The following is a 12,129-nucleotide window of genomic DNA, read 5'->3' on the forward strand; positions in this document are numbered from 1 at the left end:
AATGACTGAAGTCAGAAGTAGACTCAGGGCTAGGATCCCAGAGCTTTTGGGACCCTACCCCTTCTCCCATTGTTTCTTTTCCAGGAATAAATTTTATAAATTTAGAAAATTTGGATTGTATTTCCTTTGCAAATTTAACACTTGTTTTTTGTTTTGTTTTGTTTTGTTTTGTTTTGGTGGTGGTTTTAGTTTTTAGGGGGGAGGGTGGTACTCTGTTTTTTATTAATTTTATTTTATTATATTTAGTTTAATTTTTTACTTATCACTTAACATCCTGTTCACTGGCCCCCTTCTGGTCATCCCCTCCCAAAATCCTTCCCCCATTCCCTATTCCCTTCTTTGCTGAGTGGGTGGGAGGCCCCCTTGGTATCACCCCCATCCTGGCACTTCAAGTCTCTGTGAGACTAGGCATTTCCTCTCCCATTGAGGTCAGACGAGGCAGCCTAGTTAGAAGAACATATCCCACATACAGGCAACAGTTTTTGAGGTAGCTCCTATTCCTGTTGTTTGTGACCCACATGAAGACAAAGCTGCATATGTGGGGGGCTGGGGGCTAGGTCCAGCCCATATATGCCCTTTAGTTGGTGCTTCAGATTCTGAGAGCCTCAAGGTTCCATGTTAGTTGACTCTCCTGGTCTTCCTGTGGAGCTCCTAGCCCCTTCAGGCCAGCAGTTCTTCTTCCTGTCCTGTTCCATAAGAGTCCTCAAGCTCCACCCACTGTTTGGCTGTGGGTGTCTGTGTCTGTGTCTGTGTGAGTCAGCTGCTGGGTGGAGCCTTTGAGAGGACAACATGCTCCCGTCTGTAAGCATAACAGAGTATCATTAATTGTGTCAGAGATTAGTGCTTGCCCATGGAATGGGTCTCAAGATGAACCAGTAATTGGTTGGCCATTCCCTCAGTCTCTGCTCCATGCCCCTGCCCTGTGCCTGCATTTCTTGCTGACAGGATAAATCTTGAGTTGAAAGTTTTGTGGGTCACTGTACCAATACCATGCAGTTTTTAACACTATTGCTCTGTAGTATTGCTTGAGGTCAGGGATACCGATTCCCCCAGACTTTCTTTTGTTGCTGAGAAGAGTTTTAGCTATCCTGAGTTTTTTGTTATTCCAGATGAATTTGATAATTGCTCTTTCTAACTCTGTGAAGAATTGAGTTGGGATTTTGATGGGTATTGCATTGAATCTGTAGATTGCTTTTGGAAAAATGGCCATTTTAACGATATTGATTCTACCGATCCATGAGCATGGGAGGTTTTCCTATTTTTTGAGGTCTTCTTCCATTTCCTTCTTCAGAGTCTTGAAGTTCTTGTCATACAGATCTTTCACATGTTTGGTAAGAGTCACTCCAAGATACTTTATACTGTCTGTGGCTATTGTGAAGAGGGTCATTTCCCTAATTTCTTTCTCAGCCTGCTTATCCTTTGAGTATAGGAAGGCCACTGATTTGCCTGAGTTGATTTTATAACCTGCCACTTTGCTGAAGTTGTTTATCAGCTGTAGGAGCTCTCTAGTGGAGCTTTTTGGGTCACTTAGGTAGACTATCATGTCATCTGCAAATAATGATAGTTTGACTTCTTCCTTTCCAATTTGTATCCCTTTGACCTCCTTATGTTGTCGAATTGCCCGAGCTAGTACCTCAAGTACAATATTGAAAAGATAAGGAGAAAGGGGGCAGCCCTGTCTAGTCCCTGATTTTAGTGGGATTGCTTCAAGTTTCTCTCCATTTAGTTTGATGCTGGCTACCGGTTTGCTGTATATTGCTTTTACTATGTTTAGGTATGGGCCTTGAATTCCTGTTCTTTCCAAGACTTTAAGCATGAAAGGATGCTGAATTTTGTTAAATGCTTTTTCAGGAGGATCAATGGAAGAGGATTGAAGATCCAGAAAAGAACCCACACACCTATGGCCACTTGATCCTCGACAAAGAGGCTGAAAACATCCAATGGAAAAAAGATAGCCTTTTCAACAAATGGTGCTGGTTCAACTGGAGGTCAGCATGCAGAAGAATGCAAATTGATCCATCCTTGTCTCCTTGTATTAAGCTCAAATACAAATGGATCAAGGACCTCCACATAAAGCCAGACACTCTGAAGCTAATAGAAAAGAAACTGGGGTAGACCCTTGAGGACATCGGTACAGGGAGAAAGTTTCTGAACAGAACACCAATAGTGTATGCTCTAAGAGCAAGAATTGACAAATGGGACCTCATAAAATTACAGAGTTTCTGTAAGGCAAAGGACACCATCAAGAGGACAAATCGGCAACCAACAAATTGGGAAAAGATCTTCACCAATCCTACATCAGATAGAGGGCTAATATCCAATATATATAAAGAACTCAAGAAGTTAGACTCCAGAAAACCAAACAACCCTATTAAAAAATGGGGTACAGAGTTAAACAAAGAATTCTCACCTGAAGAACTTCGGATGGAGGAGAAGCATCTTAAAAAATGCTCAACTTCATTAGTCATTAGGTAAATGCAAATCAAAACAACCCTGAGATTTCACCTTACACCAGTCAGAATGGCTAAGATTAAAAATTCAGGAGACAGCAGGTGTTGGAGAGGGTGTGGAGAAAGAGGAACACTCCTCCACTGCTGGTGGGGTTGCAAATTGGTACAACCACTCTGGAAAGCAGTCTGGCGGTTCCTCAGAAAACTGGGCACCTCACTTCCAGAAGATCCTGCTATACCACTCCTGGGCATATACCCAGAGGATTCCCCACCATGTAATAAGGATACATGCTCTACTATGTTCATAGCAGCCCTATTTATAATTGCCAGATGCTAGTAAGAACCCAGGTATCCCTTAACAGAAGAGTGGATGCAAAAAATGTGGTATATCTACACAATGGAGTACTATTCAGCCATTAGAAACAATGAATTCATGAAATTCTTAGGCAAATGGATGGAGCTAGACAACATCATACTAAGTGAGGTAACCCAGACTCACAAGGTGAATCATGGTATGCACTCACTAATAAGTGGATATTAACCTAGAAATCTGGAATACCCAAAACATAATCTACATATCAAATGAGGTACAAGAAGAAAGGAAGAGTGGCCTCTTGTTCTGGAAAGACTCAGTGAAGCAGTATTCGGCAAAACCAGAACGGGGAAGTGGGAAGGGGTGGGTGGGAGGAAAGGGGGAGAGAAGGGGGCTTATGGGACTTTTGGGGAGTGGGGGGCTAGAAAAGGGGAAATCATTTGAAATTTAAATAAAAAATATATTGAATAAAATAATTTAAACAAAAAAAAAGAAAGAAAGAAAGTTTTGTGGGTAGTTTGGTGTCTCTATTGCTCCACTGGGCTTCCTACCTGGCTACAGAAGGTGGCCTCTTCAGATTCCCTATCCCCAATGTAGTAAATCACAACTAAGGTCACTTTCGTTGATTCTTGGGCACCTCCCTTATCCTAGGTCTCTGTCTTGTCCTGGAGATGCCCCTACCTTCTCACCCCTGTCAGTTGCATTCCATTCATTTTTATTGCTATCTAGCCATCTCTCCTGTCCTTCCCCACACCTGATCCTGAACCCCCATTTTCCTCTCCTTTCTCCCCTCCCTCACAGTTCATTCCATCCATTTGCCCATATGACTATTTTATTCCCCCTTCTAAGTGAGATTCAAGCTTCCATGCTAAACATTCCTTCTGTTTAGCTTCTTTGATTCTGTAAAGTGTAACGTGATACCTGTATTTTATGGCTAATATCTACTTATAAGTGAGTACATACCATGCATATCCTTTGGGGACTGAATTACCTGACTCAGGATGATATTCTCATGTTCCAACAATTTGCCTGCAAAATTCATCCTCTCTTTGTTTTTAATTGCTGAATAGCATTCCATTGTGTAGATGCACCACATTTTCTTTATCCATTCTTCAGTTGAGGGACATCTACATTGTTTCCAGTTTCTGGTTATTAAGAATAAAGTTCCCACAAAGACACTTGCTCAGAAAACACATAGAAGAAGAAGAAGGAGGAGGAGGAGGAGGAGGAGGAGGAGGAGGAGGAGGAGGAGGAGGAGGAGGAAGAGGAGGAGGAGGAGGAGGAGGAGGAGGAGAAATTGATTTTGAGAGTATGAGTTTCTGCTACTCCAGAATATAACCTATTATAAATTAGCAACCTGGGCCCCAACAAAGAGAGCTTTGCCTGCCCTTCCACCATTTACCCACATCATATTATGTTTACATCTGATTCAAAGATTTAAATAGCTGTTTCTTGGCATCTGAATAAATCTTGTTAGTTAAATCCCAGAACACCCACAAAATAAGAGATGGTTTTATTCAGTTCATAGAAACAATGCATACAAGAAAGAACATGTTATTTCTTCCATAAACTTAAGAAAATCCACTTCTTTGAAAGCTAAAATTAATATTCTTAAGGTTCACTTGGCTCTTATCTATAAGGTCACCCCCAGCCAGGGCTCCTTGAATGTTGAAGCCTACTCAATTAATCTTGTTTCCAGAGCTCTTAGAGATGTTAAAGAGGGTCAAAAGCTAGCTAAATTTCCCATCTGAGAATTTTGCCTTCATTCATTTTCCCATTGACTCTTTATTTGACTAAAATCTTCACCAACTCCACACTCCCATCTCCCTTTCTCTCCCAAGGCTCTTTTCTTCCAGTATGTACAGTGTGACTCTAAGTTACTGTGTATTTACAGATACTGTAGACAAATATCTGTAACTCCATCATCCAACTTACTCACAGATGTAAAGAAAGAGAAAGCAGTGAACAAACTTGAATTGTTTTCATCTATTTAACAGAAGTATCCAACAACTTATAGAATGAGTAGATAGGAGTTAGATGGTCAAAAAAATGACAAAGAACAATCCCTAAATAAGTTATGGGGACACATGTAAAGTATGGCCTTCCATCAAGTGTCTATGAAATTAGTAATTTTGTTGTTATTTTTATATTAATAAAATATTAATTATTATTAATTATTAATATTAATATAATATTAACTGCTTGACCTCCACCTTGGTTATATTTGCCTGAAGCAAGAGCTGTATTGGCTATGAAGTTAACAATGGCTGGAGGACCCCCACACAGCACAGTGCCCTGGCCCTTATCTGCAGGAACAGACAAGCTCAAACACACAGCCTGGCAGAGCAAGAGCTGCAAGCCAGCCCTTTATCTCTCTCCTCTGTTGTTCTACTTCTCATTGTAAACAGAGAGTAATTTGCTGCAAAAATGTGAGTTCCCTAATGATTCAGTATAAGTCCCCAAATTGTCAATAGGCAAATCTGGAAACAAAACAATGTCGAAGAAAAGAAAAACATGGAATTATACCACAAATGGGAAACATAGACTTGACAAATACAAGTTTTAAGAGCTGAGGAAATGATGGCTAAGATGGATCAGTGGGTCACAGTGCTTGCTGCTGAGCTTGATAACCAGAGTTGGATTCCTAGAAAGAAAAGTTGTCCTCTGGGACACACACACACACACACAAACAGAGAGAAATTAATTTTTTTTTTATTTTTTAAAAATACATCGTAATAGTTCTAATAGAAGATTTAAAAAAGAAAACATTTAAAGCTTGAAATACTCAGGAAGATTAAAGAGAGTATCTCAGGTGTATGGAAGAAGAGCAGGACCATACTGCTCTGAAAGCAGTCTGCACACCAGCAGTGTGCCATCACCAAGGGCTAAACATAACGAACCTCCCTTTCAAGAAGACTCACAGGTGAGCAATACCCATTCCCTCTGGAAAAGGACTGAACAGAGGCTCTGTCTTTGAAAGTCGATTTAATATGATGATAATCAGTGATGCAGAAGCAGATGGTGCTGAATTGAATATCTGAGCGATAGAAGACCCAGTGGGTGTATTTCTCCTTGTAGTCCATCTGAGCTCATAACAGCAAAAGAAAAAAAAAAGTCAGAAGAAATGTTTTTCTTAGAACCCGATGTTCAGCATCTCAACTACCTATCCACTGAGACATCTGCGTAAAGGCATGTCAGCATTAAGTAGTTTCAGAAAACGTACAACTTTCATGAACTCTAGAAAAAATATTTACACACAGAGACACACTTGAAGGTACTCCAAATAGTTGTGTGAAATAGAAAAATATAGATTATGTATAACTCCTGATATGTAATCCTAAATATGTAATCCTTACATATTTACACCTAAAATCCAAGGTTTTTCAATGCAGAACTTTCAAAGAGGAAAGAGAAATGGGAAAGGGGGAACTTAGGTTAGTTTTATTTCACTGGATAAGGATTAGAACGATTGGGTATATATAGATAGTTGTAGCAAATATATCAGAAAAGGCCACAGCTATGGTATTCTGATCACACAAATCAGAAAAATCAATTCTAAACCATATTTACAGGGTACTGGAAATGTTCACCTGATGCTAAAGAGAGGTGGGATATGAGGAGAGAGATGTTATTGAAGAGGACATGGTATGTGGAATTTACAATGCTGGAAATGTTCTCTGCTTCAGTCATAGGGCTCAGTAACTAACTTAGCAGAATTTATTAAAGTATTTTATTTCAAATGACATATGAATGCTATATACAAATGATGATACAAAAGAGATTTTCTAATATGTACATCAAAATCAGTAAGATTGACAAACCCTTATCCAAACTAATCAAAGGGAAGAAAGAGAACATCCAAATTAATAAAATGAGGACATAATAACAGATACTGAGGAAAATCAGAGAATCATTAGAATGTATATTAAAAACCTATACTCCACAAAATTGGAAAATCTAAAAGAAATTGCTAGTTTTCTTAGTACATACCACCTACCAGAGTTAAAACAAGATCAGGGAAGCAATTTAATCAGACCTGTAACACCTTCAGCAAAGTGGCAGAATACAAATATTACTGACAAAATCCAGTAGCCTTCTGATATACAAATAACAGGTAAGATACAAAAGAAATCAGGGAAACAACTTCATGATAGTCACAAATAATAGAAAATATAAAGGGGTAACTTTAACCAAGGAAGTGAAAGACTTATATAATATTTTTTTTAATTTAAGAAAGAAATTGAAGATGTTATCTGAAGATGAAAAGATCTTCCATGCTTATGGATTGGTAGGAATAATAGAGTAAAAATTCTCCTCCTAAAAAATTACTCTACAGATTCAATGAAATCCCCATCAAAATAATAGCATGATTATTCACAAATCTTGAAAGAATCAATTTACGCTTAATATGGAAACACAAAACACCCAATAGAGCTAAAACAGTCCTGAGTAGTAGTAGTAGTAGTAATAATAATAATAATAATAATAAAATAGCTGAGGTACCACTATCCCTGACCTTAAATTTTATGACAGAACTATCGTAATAAAAACAGCATGGTACTGGCATGAAAACAGACTCTTTGATTAATGAAATACAATTTAAACCTGAATATAAATCCACACACCTATTGACACCAGAATTTTGATAAATTCTGAAATACACACTGGAAAGAAGACAGAATCTTCAGCAAATGGTTCTGGTAAAACTTAATGGCTCCATGCAGAGAAATCCAAGTAGACCCATGCTTATCATCCTGAGCATGGCTAGATCAGGCACTGAAATTGACAATTAATCCAGTAGATCTCATTAAATTGAAAACCATCTCCACAGCAAAGAGCATCATCAATAGGGCAAAGTGGCCATCTACAAAATGAGACAATTTGTCTTATCAACTGTGCATCCAATAGAGAGATAATATCCCAAATACACAAAGAACTCAAAAACTGGACACCCCACCACAAAACCCAATAATCCAATTTTAAAATGAGGTACAGATATAAACAGAATTCTCAAAAGAGGAAACTCATATGAATGAAAAACACTGAAAGATATGTTCAATATCCTTAGCTATCATGGAAATGCAAATAGAAACTATTTTGAGATTTCCATCATACACTGTCAAAAAAGCCAATTTGTTTTATTGTTTTAATAAAACAAATGATGGCTCATGCTGGTAGGGATGTGGAGCAAGAGGGCAACTCATCCATTGCTGGTGAGAGTAAAAACTCATGCAGCTATGGAAATCAACTACGGAAATCATTATAGCATTTCTTAGGAAGTCAGGAAGCAATTTACCTCAAGATCCAACTATACACTTGGGTATAGGCCATGTTTCATCCAACTGCAGAGACACTTACTCAATCACATTTATTGCTTCTCTATTCATAATAGACAAAAACTGGAAACAGCCTAGATGTCTGTCAACAGATGAACAGATAAAAGTAATGTGGTTCATTTACACAATGGAATGTTTCTCCGCTGTTAAAAGAATAAAATCATAAAATGGGTGGAACTAGAAAATCATCATCCTGAGTGAGGTAAGCCAGAACCAGAAAGATAAATATGGTATACATTTGCTTATAAGTGGATATTAGCTGTAAAGTCAAAGATAAACAACCTATAATCCACAAAACTATTGAGATGAGTACAAAGTATGGGATGAGAGGTGAGAGATCTCTGAAGGAAGGGATGTTGTGGAGAGATGGGAGCAAGGACTGTAATGAGAGGGTCAAATGGAGAAGAAGGGGATATGAGAGGAAAAGAAAAAATTAAGGGTCATTTGAGGGGCTATATGAAAACCTAACACAATCGAAACTTCTTAAAGAATATACACAAATGAAGATGATCTAAGTGGAATGTCAAATAATGAGGAAGATAGAGTCACACTTGGATATCTCTCTTCACCACATCAGGCTTGGGTACCAGGAATAGATCACATCTAATTTAATTGAGTTGTTGGCCAGAGGGGTTCCATGTGAAACACCAAAAAGTCCCAGGTGTTGCAAAGGCTATGGATTGGTCTCCACACTGATGGCAAGGCACTACTGCTCAAAATAATATACAACTCACTGAACGCAGAGGAATTAAGACCTGGAGCCTACCTAGACCTTCACCCCTATGGACTCTTGGTACCAGAAGGTACTCTGCACACTACCAAAGGAGACACATAAACACTAATCTGGATACAATCCTTTTTATCTACAGCAGTGACCTGCCTCCTAGACAGACATGCTAGTGCTTTGGTAACACAAAGCTTGTGGGAGTTAGTCAACCAGTATCTGATTTGATTTATGACTCCTTCCATAAAATGTAACCCATATCTAACATGACAAAAAACTTGAGACTAGATAGCCCCTGAATCTAGAGGAAAACCAAATACAACTGTTCTACAAAGGAATGTAGCAATATAGTGACTCCTAATGACACTCCACTGTTTTCATTGATGCACATATATAGTCACAGCGACTGGGGCAGCGTGTATGGACCTGCACAGATCTGCACCAGGTGGTGCCATAGAGCAGGAAGGAGAAGTGGGCACATATCCCCATCCCTAACCCAGACCCTATCTCTAAGGGAGTTTCATTGGGGAAATAAGCTACTCTTAAATAAGGCATCATGCCCCACTGTGCATGGTCAATAGAAAACTCACTAAATGGCATCCTTGGAAGTTTTTGTCTCATAATACTGAGTCAGGGCTTTTCCTTTTTTTTGTAATAGACACTATTATTTTACTTTATTTAATTTTGTCCAACAGGTTTTGTGTGTATATTATGGTGTCCAGTTTTTATGTTTTTATGGGATTACTGAATATAAAAAGGAGGGTCTCTCTACATCCAAGAAGATATTTGCAACTGGCACCTGCTGGGAAGGGAAAATCAATGTTCTCCAATGGATTGTCCTTGGGTGTATCAACCACAGTGTAGGGAAGGCCCCTTGCCTAGTAGCTGACCAACATAAAAAGAATTCCAATTTTCCCTTAGTGTAGTTTTTCTTGTTGTTTTGATAAGGTTTTTTTTCTTTTTCTTTCTTTTAAAGATTCTTTGTTTTGTGTGTGTGTGTGTGTGTGTGTGTGTGAGTGTGTGTGTGAGTGTGTGTGTGTGTGTGTTTAACAGAGGATGAGAATGTACATAAATTTGTGTCAGTAGGGAAATAGAGAGGATCAGAGATGAACTGAGGGAGGAGAAAGGGTACAACAAAGTTATATAATATGAAGAAATTCTAATAAAATTTTAGAACATGTGACAGAGAAAATAGTGTTCGAAGACCCACATCTCGGGCAAAGATGACAGTTCTGAGAAAGACAGAAAGTTTAGTTAAGGAGTAGCATTCTCTAGGGGCTGATTAGGAATGAAAAAAGTTATATTTAGCCTAATTAAAAATTAAGCCAAAGCCATTAATTAGGTTGGAACTTTGGGTTGCAAAGGTAGAGGAGACCTTTGGACTATGTTGAGATTCCTGTCTGAAGTAAAACGAAAGAGGGTACAAATGCGGATGGGCTGCAGGAAAGAGGATGGTATCTATGGAACGGCATGTTTTCAGGTGTCTCCTGGTTTTACAAGAGCGAATACCCTGAGGAGACTTGGTTTCCCATCCTTTTGACAAGCATAGTGGGTATTTCTCAGTGTTGCTATTTGAGCATTTTACTGAGTCACATTTTAGGCATGAATTGCTGGCATCCTGTGAGAGCCACGGTGAGGGTTGATGCCATCCACTGCATACCTCCCATGTTCTTAAGGTGACAGGAAGGTTTCTGTGCCCACCATTCACACATGAGGCTGCGGAGCATGTGAAGGACCTCTTCAAGTCATTCAGCTAAGGAATTAACAAAATTAACATTTGGAGTTAGTTTGAATCACACTGAGTGGCAGGATACCATAGAGGGGACATTTCTGCCAAGCACCACAGAAACTTCAGAAGCAACTTATCTCTTCATGACAAGAGGTTAGTCGCAGAGATTAGATATAAGCTCTTGAAAAATATTTAATTGGTTGTAAAAGAAGTAGTAATTGTAGGAGTTCAATAATGAGGAGAAACTAGATACAAAATTCTCTCATTTCCGACACAAGAACTAAAGGAAAATCACTTTTGCTATCTACAACAAGGGCACCAAGATTCTCCCTGCTCAGAAGATCCCAAAATCAGACCATGCACAAGGAGAACAAACTTGTAAGTCAGCTACAGTAATGACAGAGCTCATACCTTTGTGCTCCCTCTCTTCCTCTGGATCACACAGCCTTAGGAGAAGGCTCTCCTCCCCACTGCTGTCCTGTCCATGGGTAGAAGGCAACCGTCCAGGCTAAAGCTTCAAACTCTCCAGGCCTCAGGCACCAAGGCTGTGTTGATCCATGGTGTCAGCAGTGGGGAACACATTCCATCCCTAACGAGGGTCATCCTTGGTCACCTGTGCCCCAGTGGCTGTGCCAAGGAGTTTACAGAATATTTTTAAAATGGGTCTGCCATGCCGGTACCACTCCTGCTAAAAACAGACAGCCACACCCAACTGTAGACAAGATGAAATACAATGATGTTCTTCCTCTTCCTCTTTCTCTCTCTCTCTTGTTCTTTCTCATATGCTTAGCCCCCACCTAAACCTTATCTCTTTCCCATATGTGCAAAAGCTCTGCTGAATGTGCACTGACAAATATAGATATCTGCTGTTCAAGTGTGCATATACACGCATGTGCTGACTAGTGTGAAGATACAGCAGGGAAGTCCTAAACAGTCAATTATTCTGCTCTACTTAGAATAGGTTCGCTGGACTTTTCAAATGCCAGTTACAGTTTATGATAGCCACAGCTGCATTTATAAAATACTAACTACTGGAATGTGCCTCTCTGGGCTCAAGAAATTCAAGATAAACTGTAATGTTTGAAATGGAATTAATCTGATTGAATTACACTGAGTGGCAGGACACCATAGAGGGAGCATTTCTTCTGCTGAAGTCTAAGATGCCACCATCCTTGTCTTGGACATGGAGTTACTTGTAGCTGTGCACAGATGAAAACTGCAAGAATGCATAATGGAAACAGACGGGAGGGAAGAGCTTGAGGAGACCAGAATGCATCAGAGACCTGGGAGGTGAGAGTCTCAGGACTCAAAGGGAGGGACATTAGACGAAATACCTGACATTAGGAAGAGGGATCTGAAAAGAGTTTACCTCCAACAGGAAGACAGGGTGTCAAGTGAGGGAGGGATTGTCACAACACAGTCAAAACTCTGACCCATATTTGTTCCTGTCTGAAAGAACTGCAGGGATGGAATTGGAGAGGAGCCTGAGGAAAAGAAGGTCCAGAGACAGGTGCAAAGTGGGATCCAGCTCAAGGGGAGGTCCCAATGCCTGACACTATTACTGAGGCTGTGGAGCA

At 39.6% G+C, this 12,129-nt stretch overlaps 1 long non-coding RNA gene across 1 annotated transcript; it reads right to left on the reverse strand.

Annotated features, from left to right (window-relative positions):
- Positions 1 to 5,500: 5,500 nt before the first annotated feature.
- On the reverse strand, positions 5,501 to 10,572 carry LOC127666231 (uncharacterized). The gene is made up of 4 exons (XR_007973574.1): positions 10,484 to 10,572; positions 8,060 to 8,181; positions 7,389 to 7,627; positions 5,501 to 5,846 (listed from the first exon to the last, which is right to left on the reverse strand). It is a non-coding gene; the product is annotated as an uncharacterized LOC127666231 (long non-coding RNA).
- Positions 10,573 to 12,129: the final 1,557 nt, after the last annotated feature.

This window comes from Apodemus sylvaticus, chromosome 15, assembly GCF_947179515.1.
Source record: "Apodemus sylvaticus chromosome 15, mApoSyl1.1, whole genome shotgun sequence".
Lineage (NCBI taxonomy): Eukaryota > Metazoa > Chordata > Mammalia > Rodentia > Muridae > Apodemus > Apodemus sylvaticus.